General features: G+C 39.5%; 1 long non-coding RNA gene across 1 annotated transcript in view; it reads left to right on the top strand.

Moving 5' to 3' along the window:
* The first annotated feature begins 570 nt into the window (after positions 1 to 570).
* Positions 571 to 13325, top strand: part of LOC132648779 (uncharacterized) — a 59728-nt gene continuing 46973 nt past the window's right edge. Inside the window, exon 1 of the long non-coding RNA XR_009587184.1 lies at positions 571 to 671. This is a non-coding gene — a long non-coding RNA (uncharacterized LOC132648779). The remainder of the gene's footprint in view (positions 672 to 13325) is intronic.

The raw sequence follows: 13325 nt of genomic DNA, 5'->3' as shown, positions 1-13325 counted from the left end.
GTGGGAGAACTGCACTAGAGAATTCACTCTCTGGAATGCAGACTCACTGAACATCTATTATCAGCAGGAAACTGGCTTTCCTCTATAATGTGAAGTCACCTAACTGTATGGATTGTCTGCTCACTCGAATTCTAATTAAATGTCCCAGTTTTCAGTCCTACCTGCAGACCTGGTTTGTTGGGAGCCCCACATTGTCTGTGACAACATGAACTCAGCTCCCTGTGTCTTTGTGAGGGCAGACAGCTCCTCCTGTCTCCAGTGGCATGAATCCACGTGCTTCTAAGAAGCCAGTTTTGTCTGTTCCAGGGACTGAGGAAAGCAGAGAATGTGGACAGCCAAGTAATTTTACTATTAGATTATTAATTATTTTTGCCATACCAAGAATTTGTTACTTTCTGGTATTTTCTGGAAAATAATCTTAATCACTCTGCTCCTTTTACATTTGTAAGATTATAATGTAAAATAATTTTTCTTAGTAAAATAGGTTTTTGGGAAAGTACAAAAAGAAACATGTTTCTTTTTATCTGCTGCAAATATTTGTCCTACTTATTAAAGATTAACTTTCTCTGAGTAAGGAAGTAGTAGCTGTGTGATCGTTTGGTGGGAACTCCAGGCCAGTACCAAAATACCATTATATTTGAGAAGAAAAATAAAGAGAAGTTCTGAAAACTGTAAGTGAGGGAAAATTTTATTGTTACTGATTTTTCCCTTCTTGTATTTTTGCAGTCAGAAATCAATCTCAGAGCCCCACCCCTTAGTTTTTAAAGCTGTAGTTATGTTTTTTGTTTGTTTCTCCTTGAATGTCTTTTTCTTCATATTCAGCTGTTTTGTGGTTAAAATTAGCACTGAGATCAGCATTTAGGACTCAGAAAGACTATAAATTTGAGGCCAATATAGACTATGTGTTGATACCCTGTTTAAAAAAAAATAAAAGAATATAGGAAGCAGTGGAAGAAAGGTCCTTCTGTTAGAATATCTATTCCATAGATAGAAGAAACAACCTTCTCATATATAACCAGAAAGTGTTCTTTTTTTTCTTAAATATATCTATATCTATTTATGTTTTTTTAAACATTTTTTTCATTCATGTCTGTCTTTCTATTTCTCTCTCATTTAATGCTACTTTAATTTGCCGCTGTGTGTTCTTACAATTACTACAAAACCAAACAAAATGAACCCCCTTCCCAGAAAAAAAAAAAAAAAAAAAAAAAAAAAAAAAGGAATCCTGACTAGGGAAAGGAATCCTGACTAGGGATAGGGATAAGGTTTTCAGTTTTAGAAGAGAAAAATCTAACAGAAATTAAGGCAAATATGAAGCTTCATTTGAATAAAATTATTATTAGTAGCATTCAACTCAGTCAGCATGCAAGTAATATATTACAATGCTTTCACAGCCAACTTATTTTTGTTGCTCATTCTAACTCTCCTTCCCTCCGTGTCCTGCCCTGCTATTCTCAGAATGTTTCATTAATTTCCAACCTTCATTTTTGTCTGTGAGCAAAAGGTTGTTACATCAGTTTGCCTTTGGTTTTTCGTTGTTCCACCAAGAATTTTTGGGAGCAACAAGGCTTATTTACACCTGTTTTGAGAGAAAATAGCACCATCTGTTGGCCACCGTGGGAACTACAAGTTCAGAGGAGATTGCAAATTGCACCACATTGCATTTACAAGCATCCGTCTGTGAAGCTGTTTTCAGCGGTTGCTGTGGTCAGAAGCAGACACCACATGAAAATATACGTGAGGCAGGAAATGGTGATGGTGTTGCTAATCTCATCATGTTTGACAGGTGCACACGCCTGGCTGGTACGAAAAGTTTTAAAATTGTCAAAAGTTCTTTTGACAATCTTCCCTTTAAGAGGTAGAGTTTAAACTTTCCCCTTGAGTGTGGGCTCAGCCTACTGACCAGCATCTCAGGGATGTAATATGACAGAAATAATGGGATGCTGCTTTCAAGTCTAAGTCTTAGAAAGCCCTAGAACCCTCACTTCTCTCTTTTTTCCCTGGGAGCTGCCATGACTAAGGACCTGCAGAAAAAGTCCACATGGTAAGGAACTGATCCAATCTACCAACATCTAGCAGAGATCTGAGGGACCGTGTGACTGACTTTATCTTTTGAAGTGTGTACTCAGTCTCAGGACACATGCTGTGTGTCCTCACTCAATCCTCACTGCACCCATTCCAGAAATCTCGGCTACTCAGCTGAAATCCTTCAGATTCCACACCTGTGAACTTTCATGTAAGTTATTAAATATAATTAACAGAAGCAGTAAGATATAATGAAATATAAAGTACTCCCCCCATTTATGTACATAATGTTTTCAAACAGCCATTGGATGGTTGGAACTTAAATACTCTTTACATTGTTCAAATTTGAGGCCTTAGCAAATAGAACCTTGGGTATTTAGGGATCAAGTACGAACGCGGTATAAGATTCCAAGACAGTGCACTGCGTCACGTATAACGCTTGGGAACTTTATTAATTTAAGTTAAACATGCCTTTACTTTAAAAGCCTTTAGGCATATACAACGACTGCTTTTGGATTTGAAAAATTTACTACTTTTAATACTTGACACATGCTTTTCTTATGTCAGTGGAAATATGAAAAGAGGGGAAAAAATCCCCTGCTCTTTGATCACCTCCCTCTGGGGGGGAGCAGCCTTACCAGGCCATAGTAGAGGACAATGCAGCCACTTTTGATGTGAACTGACAGACTAAGATCAGAAAGGAGAGGAGAACCTCCCCTATCAGGGGACTTGGGGAGTGGCATGCAAGCAGAGGGAGGAGGGAGGGTGGGATTGGGAGGGGAGGAGGGAGGGGCTTATGGGGGGATGCAGAATGAATAAAGTGTAATTAATGAAAAATTAAAAAAAAAAAACAAAAAAAGAGGGGAAAAAATCCAAACAATTAAAATTCATCCAGGGAAGTGATTATTTGGGTATAGATAGGTTAACTAAACAGGGGGAAAGTTATTTTGCCCTATTGACTTAAGATACATGAGGGCTAATATAAAATATGAGAATGTGTTAATTTTCCACACAAGGAATGGAAACGTGGAACAATGGGTTATGGCTATTCTAAGGCAATGCATACGTGTGGTTGACTATTCACTACAGAAGGCTGTTTAGTGCAAACAGAAGAGGCAAAGCACCCCCTAGTGGTAGTTATTGAAGTAACCAACTGCAAGCCAAGGATTATCAACTTTTTGAGACAGTATTTAAACAGGACTTGTTCTTTATTTCAGTGATACAATTAAATTCTTGATCGTGGCTCTGGATTTTCAGCTTGCTAGATACAATAAAACCACTGTCTTTTAAAGCCAAATTAAGCAACATTGGATAGTTTTATTTTATATAGGAAAAACAAAGCCTTTTCAGGTCAACACATGAGGAAAAAAAAAGTATGGAGTTTCTCAAAGCAGGCCACATCATAATGACGCAAGAAATGAGTGAAGTTCAGCACAAGGGCCCCGTCTGATTATAAATTTTAGTGCATCATGTTCCAACTCTCTTGCCCATCTAGCAAAACAACAAAACAAAACACAACACAACACACTTTGTGCTAGAGTCTGTGATACCTTATTGGTATGGGTTTGAGAAGAGGCAGGGGAGGGATTAGAGAGATGAACAAGTAGGCATGGCTGTGAGGATGGCATGGGATGGGCAGACAAGGCGCAGTGTGGTCTGGGCAGAGTTTCCCTCCCTGCCAGAGGACCAGTTCAGGAAGGGGAAGCAAGTGACGCCTGTGAGGCCAGGTGATGGCTGAAGTTTGTTGCCATCTTGACTTATCCTGGTCTGAATAAACAAAGGCTTTAATGAACTGTTATTTGCACTGAAAGCAAAATGCTGTAACAGAAAGGATAGTAATCCGGCTTCATAAATTTGCCATTTACTGTTTGTACTTGTGGTAAGGCTGAGAGTGTCTTCTCTGCTTTGTCTCTGAGGAGTGTGTTGAGGAGTGTGCCATTAATGCAATGACAACGAGCACTTTTTGGGCGGATCAGGAAGGAAGACATTTCTCCAAGTGTTTGCTCACCTGGTGTTCAAAACTGTCACCCATCTCTATGGCTTAATAATTCATGATCTCCAAATTAGAAGAGGGTGGAGCTAACAGACAAAGAATGAAGAAAATAAAAGGATAATCCTAAAATTGCAAAATCATTTCATTTTCCCCGCTAGCTTTCACTTTTACGAACAAGTGTGGCTTACAGAACCTCATAAACGGTGTGGAATTTTGGAAACAGTCAGTTTTGAAGGTTAGTTTAGCTCTACAAACATCTGTATCCCAGAACACACTAAAATTAGGCTGTGCTACTTTTTCTGGCCACAGTCATACTTGTTTCTCCTACCGAGATCAGGAGACAAGCACAGAATGCCAGAAGAGTGTCAAAGGATCTCTCTGTCCGTCTTTTTCTCTCTGTGTATGTACATGCGTGCATGCCTGCAGGCCTGTGGATCAACATGTATGTGCATGCCTGTGAAGGCCTAACGTTCATTTCAGGTAGCTTCCTTGATCACTTACCACACTCCTTTGAGTTAGAGTCTCCCATGCAACCCAGAACTGGCAATCCTGGTTAGTCTGCTTAGCCACCTTTTCCTGGACATGCCTGCCTTTTTTTTACCCAAGTTATGGGACTACAGGTGGCTGCTATACCTGCCTGGCTTCCATGTGGGTCCCAGGTACTGAAACTCTGGTCCTTATGTTTGCAGGGCAAGCTCTTTACCCACTAAACCCTGAAAAAAATGTTAATGATTACTGTTTTGCACTTAACTGATAAAAGAGAAGCCTCAAATTATACACTGTTAACATTACCTATAAGAGAAAGGTAAGTGGATTTAAAAAATATAAACGAAAGTTATACATGTGTTCCTGTTCTTTAAAACAGTCACTAGTTACAATTCTTAACTGCAAAGGAGGGGTCATGTGGAATGTTGCTGTTCAGGACAGCTTTGATACTGGACGCTTAACTATTGAAGGATGGTTTACGTCATCTGTGCTCTTTGGGATATTGCCTTATTTAGAGAAAAAGTAGGTTTTGTTTGTCTGTGTAATGGGGTGATGCGGTAGCAGGCACAGCTAGGCTGAAGCTGTCATAGCATCATATGCTTTCCACCCTTTTCTCCACTTCCCTCCTCCTCTATCTTGGCTTTCTAGCTGCTGTCCAGCTGGCCTGCCATGGTCGAAATGCTCTAGCTCACACTATAGAAGATAACCCTGTCTTTTCTACTCTCAGTGTTTGGTAAAGATGAGCCACACAGAGTAGACATCACTGTGAGCTTGCTGAAAGCGCACTGTCAGGTGTGCCCTCATGTCCTGAAGTGTAATGTACGTATTAAAAGATCCTTGTGCAATTGATGTCTACATTGACATTAAGAAGTGTCTGTGGAGACAGCTTTGGGGTAGGGCTTTGTCACTGTGTGAAAGGCATTGGCATTTCCATGATGACAGGAGCATGGGGAAGTGGGCCCCACTGCAATCAGTGAGTGAGAGAAGTTTGTGGGTAGACAGTGAAAACCATCACATTATATCTGCAACTGTGAAAGTGTGATGTTTGGTTTAAGATAACTGTTATTTCTGAGAAAATATTGAAGATTTGTAGAGCCCACAGGTGTATTCTAAGGAACAGAAACTTGAAAGAAGTGTGCTCATGTGTGTATTTTACACATGACAGATTCTCCACTCTGTCATGATCACATCCTTTCAGACATGATAAACCTCAGAATTTTTAGGTAAAGTAGACAAATATGCCAAATGACATAACTTTGAATCTCCTGAAAAAAAGATTTAATTTTTGTAAAGGACCCTTATCATCTTTATTGATGAGTGATCCTACTACTTGTTCAGGAAAACCCCCTATTTCTTATGGCCTATTAGTGGATGCCACCAACTTTCTTTCCCAGCATCTTTTGCCACAGGGATGATGTATTCTAACAATTTTAGAATACTAATGTGACTAGGTCCTTACACACACACACACACACACACACACACACACACACACACACACCATGCCCCACCTTATGTTCCTTTATTTCAGGAGTGATAACTTCCATTACAAAGGTTAAGAATCAGAGATTCTGAAATTTTGAGAGACCCCTCAAACCTGAGTCGTCAAAGTTATCAGGTTTAAAGTTTGATCCCAATCTACCTCAATGGAATATCCTACATGAGCTGTGAGCAAAACAACAAAACATCTGGGCTTTAGATAGTCCCTGAGATTTTTGAAAATGGTGCATTTTTGATAGTATCCATCTTTAGGATGGAAGAACTAGCCGGCACCTGAGCTTCGTTGACTTATGTTGAACACATTTTCTCAGGTGCATTCTGTCTGCTTCAAGAACCTCTACATGCATATTTAAAATGCCTTCAACTCATCAACACAAGTATCTTTTATGTAAGCAGCAGGTACACACAGCATCTTGAGAATTCATAGGCAGGAGCAACCAGCCTCACAAATCAGGCTGTCTAAGTACTTAAGCAAATATTTGACTATGTCACCAGTTCTAAAGTGGGTATTTTTGACTTGTGCTTGAAATATTTTTTTTTTGAAAAACACTAATTTGGGGATAGTAAAGAGGAAGATATTTACATTGGGATGGAAAAAAAAACTAATTTTAATCTCAATTTTCTGAAGTTAAGCTACAGTTTGAAACTATGCTATGATGTTGACACAATATGTTTTATGACTAATCATTGTTTGGTATATAAAAGGGAATTATTGTTTTATACAGCTGAAAACTCTATGCAGTTAGAGGGGATGTATTCCTACATTCTTACCGGCCCCTATACTGTTCTTCATGGAGAAGGACTTTGGTTAGGAAAAGATGGCTGAATCAAAATCTCGTATGTGTGGGCTGTGGCTGTCAGAGGAGGAAAGGTAGCGGCAGTGTCTGCTGTCCCAGGCTCACTAGTTGGATCTCAACCAACCACACTGACAATGAACACATCAGCAGAAGAGGTTTACTAAGTAGGTGCATGTAGGCTGCAGAAATGAAGACCCAAAGCAATTAGACTTGTGGCTTTTAAAAAGCTATGTCCATGTCATGGACAGCTTTGAAGAAGTCATTAGAGGAAGGTTGGAAAGAGGGTCATAGGGAAGTTAACTGGTGGGTAGGTAAATAGATAGAGGGAAGATAAAAGTTGTATTAATTTAGGCTTCTACAACATCCTGTATTGAACACTGGGCAGATTTTACACAATGGAAATTATTTCCCATAGTTCTGGAGTCCAGCAAGTGCAAAGGGTAGACACTGCTTTTTGGTATATAAATGCTGTCTTCTCACATGGAGGAAACAGTGAGCAAGTTTCATAGGATCCAAGGGTAGTACCTCTATTCATGATCTGTCAATTTTCTAAGAACCCAGACTTATAGTAGCATCATTTTGGGGATGAGAATGTCAGCCAATAGAAGAATTTTAGGAGAAACCAACGTTCAGCCTTTGAGAGGGTTTTATAGTAAAGTTTTCAGTGCAGATTTCAGGTAATAGCACCCTCATCCTGGTGTGGGATAAAGTGGCACATTTATGAATGGACTTTTATGTTTCCTGTACGAAAGGAAAATTCACACATTGCTTTTCTGACAGACAGGGAGATCTAAAAAGGTTTGTTCTGAACCTTCTATTTTTCAGTTGCCTTAGTTAAAAAAAAAATCTGTACTATAGTAGGATATATGGAAGAAACATATTCTGAATTCCGTTTCCTTTAAGTAAAATGCAGTATCATTTCATTCCTGACTTGTGGTCAGGACCAACTTCCGGGATAGCTGACTGTGCAGTATAGGGGTCTTACGCTCATGGGCTTTGTGTTTCATTGTTCTAACGTCAGGCTTTGCTGTTGTCTTGGAAAGTTTAAGTATCTCTGAAGGAAGAGCATTTGTACTGAGCTGAACTCCTCATGGTGCTGCTGAGCATGTTTGGTAGCCTCCAAGTAGGAATTCCAAACACATCACCCCAAACTCCTCCTTTGTTCTCACTATGAGCACACTCCTCCAAACCCAGCTTTGTTAACCCTGAGCTTCACCTGTATTCTAACCCAATGTCGTTTTCCCGGAAAAAAAAAAAAAAAAAAGACCTTCCTTTGGGTTGTGGAGGCCACTTCCTGCTTCTCCTCCAGACCTTGCTTTCTCAGCTATTTCCCTTTCCCAGCTCTTCAGTTTTCTTTTCCTTCTGCTAAGCATATAAACACATTTTATGAAGAGCCCTCTTGCTAGCACTAGATACAAGGGTTAATTCCCAGATGACTTTTTTCTTTTTTTAGTTAGATCTGTCTTTGACATGAACTCAGTGGCAGGCTCTCTGATTACCTCCCCCTGTGGGGTGCAGCCTTGCCAGGCCACAGAGGAAGACAATGCAGCCAGTCCTGATGAGACCTGATAGGCTAGGGTCAAATGGAAGGGGAGGAGGACCTCCCTTTTAGTGGACCACGGTAGGGGCATAGGAGGAGGAGAAGAGGGAGGGAGGAACTGGAGGAGACAAGGGAGGGGGGCACAGCTGAGACACAAAGTGAATAAATTGTTATAAATAATTAATAAAAAATTAAAAAACCCAAATGAACAAAAAACTTGCAAAAAGAATACAGACATACATCAAAAAGACTATACACCATGACCAAGTTAGAACCTTAGTTTACTAAACATTTTCTAACTGTAATATATACTTGAACAATATCCTTTGTGCTCTGTATCACACAAATTTTATACACTATATTTTCTTTAGTTTTCAGTTTTTGGTATTTTCTACTGTGCATTGAAATTAATTTTGAGTTATATGTTATTAAAAGACACTTTTTTGAAACTTTGTTAGAGTTGAGGTTACCATAGGTATTTTTCTTTGTTCTTAATTTGAGCCTGCTGTCATCAGAAAATAATCTCTCTGTGGTTTTAAATCTTTTAAAATTAGTGAACATTTATTTTCTTTATTATTTTAATGTTTTGTTCTAAAAACTTGAATGTAATATATATACTATATATTTAATATATATACTATATATATTTAATATATATATATGTAGTATATATATATAATATATATTTCAAGACATGGTTTCTCTCTATAGTTTTGGCTGTTCTGGAACTTGCTCTGTAGACCAGGCTGGCTTCAAACTCACAGAGATCCACCTGCCTCTGCCTTCCAAGTATTGGAATTAAAGGCGTGTACTACCACCTCCTCATTTTAAATATATTTTTAAACAAACTTTAAAAAATAATAAACTTTAAAAAACTTTAAACTTTAAAAAAATAATAAAATACATTCACTTTGTATCCCGGCTGTATCCCCTCCTTCATCTTCTCCTAGTCCTCCCTTCCTCTTCTCCCCATATGCCTCTTCTCCCTTCCTCTTCTCCCCATATGCCTCTCTGATAGTCCAGTGATAGGGGAGGTCTTCCTCCCCTTCTATGTCACCCTAGCCTATCAGGTCCCATCAGGACTGTCTGGATCCTCTTCCTCTGTTGGCTGGCAAGGTTGCCCACCAAGAAAAGAGCAGGTAACCGAGTTCATGTCTCTTGTCCTCTTACTAGAGAACCCACATGGAGACTGAGCTGCCCATGGGCTACATCTGAGTGGAGGAGGGGGGAGGTCAATGTCCTCTCTATGCGTGGTCTTTGTTTGATGCATCAATCTCTGCAGTCTCCCCTGGGCCCAGGATTTTTGACTTTGTTGGTCTTCTTGTGGAGCTCCTGTCCCCTCCAGGTCTTTCTTTTTCCTCCTTCTTCCTCAAGCTTCCTTGCATTATACTCAAAGTTTAGCTATGAGTTTCAACATCTGCCTTGATATCCTGATGGGTAAATTCTTTCAGAGGCCCTCTGTGGTAGGCTTTTGTCCTGTTCCCTCTCTTCTATGGCTTCTCTGCCTATCTTGTTGTTTTCTTCTGAATGATGATTGAGCATCTTCCTTATGGTTCTCCTTATTGTTTAGCTTCTTTAGGACTATAGATTCTAGTATGTTTATCCTATATTATATGTCTAATAGCCACTTATGAGTGAGTATATACCATATGTGTCTTTCTGCTTCTGGGTTACCTCACTCAGGATGATCTTTTCTAGTTCCCAGCATTTACCTGCAAATTTCATGATTTCCCTTTTTTTAATTGCTTAGTAGTATTCTATTGTGTAAATGTACACACAATTTCTTTATCCATTACTCTGTTGAGGGACATCTGGGTTGTTTCCAGATTCTGGCTACTATGAATAGAGCTGCTATGAACATCGTTGAGCAAATGTCCTTGTTGTATAGTTGAGCATATGCTCTAAGATCAACAATCAATAAATGGGAACTCATGAAACTGAATAGCTTCTGTAAAGCAAAAGACCCTGTCAACAGAACAACCCTGGGAAAGGATTTTCACCAAGTCTATATCTGACAGAGGGTTAATATTCAGAAAATATAAAGAACTCAAGAAGATAAACACCAATTATCCAAGTAATCCAATTAAAAATGGGATACAGAGCTAAACAGAGAATTCTCAATAGAGGAATATTGAATGGCAGAGAAACACTTAAATAAATGTTCAGTGTCCTTAGTCATCAGGGAAATGCAAATCAAAATGAGCCCGAGATTTCATCTTCCATCCATCAGAATAGCTAAGATCAAGAACTCAAGTGACAACACATGCTGGAGAGGATGTGGAGAAAGGGGAATCCTCCTCCATTGCTGGTGGGAATGTAAACTTGTGCAACCACTTTGGAAGTCAATCTGACAGCTCAGAAAACTAGGAATAGTGTTACCCCAAGATCCAGCTATACCACTCCTCCGCCTGTACCCAGACAACTTTCAGTGTCCACAAGTCTCACATCCTCACTGTGCTAAAACAGGGTCACTTGTTGTTAGTAGCGGTTCAGAGTGTGGATCCTGGGGCCAGATGAATTTCTTTACTTCAGTTCTGTCAATTTGATCAAGTCACTTAACCTCTCTTTGCTTTTGTTTTAATATGAAGACAAGGATAAGAACAGCCCCTACATCAAATGACTTCTAGGAGAATGCATGTAAATGTGTTTAAAGCAGTGTGTGTATGTGTGTGTGTTTTGTAGGCTGTTTCTACTTTTATTCTTCATTTCTTGGGCTTTCCTGTCTTTCCTTGTATGAGAGAATGATGTATAGATAAAGAAAGAATGCTACTCTCCTTGGAAAATAAATGACTAGATACGGAAATAAGCAGAAAAGACAAGTACTGCCTCCCTTCAGCATCAGACTTGGTCCTCAGCTGTGGTCCATAGTTGTTAAACATGAAGGAGATGCAGGATACCTCCTCCCATTTTCACTCTCCTCTGACAACATATCATCAAATATTAATCAACACCAAAGCATCTGGCTGTAGACACTATCAAGAAACTGCTCAGTGTACAGTTCTATGGCCTCTATCAGGGGGTTGGGAATGCTTTATATGCGTATCATTGAAGGATATTCTTTTGATCTCCCAGCCTCCTATACTCCATCCTTCTGAGGAGGTAATGAAGGTAATCAATATTTAGCAAACATTGGAGAACACCGTTTCAGAATTCTTATTCTGTCATCTCAAATTCTAGAGTTATTGGTTCCTTTTCAGATTACTATTTTCATAAATACATTTGTTTTCCAGGTTTCTTTCAATTTGATTATTTACATTTGTTTGTCAGTGTGCATAGTACAATGTAGAGGTAACTACATTTAGTTAAAACTTTTCTTTTGATACTCTGCTGGCTAGAGTCTTTCAAAGCCCTCTGTGGTAGGTTCCTGTCCTATTTCCTGTTTTCTCCCTCTTCCGATGTCCGTCCTGTTTGTCTTTCTGAATGAAGATTGAGCATCTTACTGAGGGTCCTCCTTCTTGATTAGCTTCCTTATCTATACAGATTTTAGTATGATTATCCTATATTGTATGCCTAATATCCACTTATAGGTAAGTATATACTATGTGTGTCTTTCTGCTTCTGCTGAGACTCATAGCCAAACTTTGGGCAGAGTACAGGGAATCTTATGAAAGAAGGGGGAGATAGAAAGACCTGGAGGGGACAGGAGCTCCACAAGGAGAGCTACAGAAACAAAAAATCTGGGCATGTGGGTCTTTTGTGAGATTGTTACTCCAACCAAGGACCGTGAATGGAGATAACTTAGAACCCCTGCACAGATGTAGCCATTGGCAGCTCAGTCTCCAAGAGAGTTCCCCAGTAATAAGAACAGGGACTGTCTCTGACATGAACTCAGTGTCTGGCTCTTTGATCATCTCCACCTGAGGGGGGAGCAGCCTTACCAGTCCACAGAGGAAGACAATGAAACCAATCCTGATGACACCTGGTAGACTAGGGTCAAATGGAAGGGAAGGAGGACCTCCACTATCATTGGACTGAGAGAAGGGCATAGGAGAAGAAGAGGAAGGGAGGGTGGGATTGGAAGGGAATGAGAGAGGGTGCTACAGCTGGGATACAAAGTGAATAAACTGTAATTAATATGCATAAACAAAAAGAAGTCCAGGCTGGGGGTGGGAAGTGGAAGTGGAGGGGGGAGAGAGGGCAAGCAATTAAGATCTGAATATATGGTGGTTCTGGATCAACCTCCAAAATCAGGGGTAGGAGGTTATTTACTGGAGCACAGGCAAATTGCTAATAGCTACTTTACTGAAACTGTTAACTGCCAATAGTTCCTCCTTGAAGGTGAGACTTAAAGAACCTGTCTCCATGCATGACGGAGTACTAAAAGGCCCAAGCTGCTCAGGTCTTGTGCAGATACCCACCAATGCTACGAGTTCATGAGTACAATGGCTTTGCTTAGTCAGAAGCTAGTGTTTCTCTACACTCTTCCTCATCTTTTAGCTCTTAGGTTGCTTTTGCTACTTCTTTCACGGCACTCTCCATATTTTAAACTGTGCCACAATCCAAATGTTAAAGGCAATCAAACATTCAAAAATGTGTCTCCGCAAACCGGACTTATTCTCAGAATAAGCAGTTTTAATTTTGTGCATTAATCATTTACTTTCAATTTTGAGACAAAAGTCCCATGTTTCTTAGGTTGGCTTTGAATTTTCTGTGTAGTAAAAGTGACTTTGAACTTCTGATTATTCTTCCTCTATCTCCTTAGTGATAGGATTAGAGGTATGTACCACCATACATGATTTACATGGTGCTGGGAATTAAATCCAGGGCTTCCCCCATATTAGACAATTATACTATCAACTATACACCTAGAGTTACATTAGCTGCTTTTAAAACTAATATTCAATGGGTTTTATAATTCTGTATGGATAGATAACAATAAAAACAGGAAGGCATATCTAGCAACTGCGAACAATTGTGGCATATTCTTGTTTTAAGGGTGTATTGTAGTACGTTAGTATGAAACAGAGGGAGCTATTATTAAGGT

The sequence above is a fragment of the Meriones unguiculatus genome, chromosome 17, assembly GCF_030254825.1.
Source record: "Meriones unguiculatus strain TT.TT164.6M chromosome 17, Bangor_MerUng_6.1, whole genome shotgun sequence".
Taxonomy (NCBI): Eukaryota; Metazoa; Chordata; class Mammalia; order Rodentia; family Muridae; genus Meriones; species Meriones unguiculatus.
The sequence above is the reverse complement of the archived record's forward strand: the minus strand, read 5'-3'. Positions and strand labels throughout refer to the sequence as shown.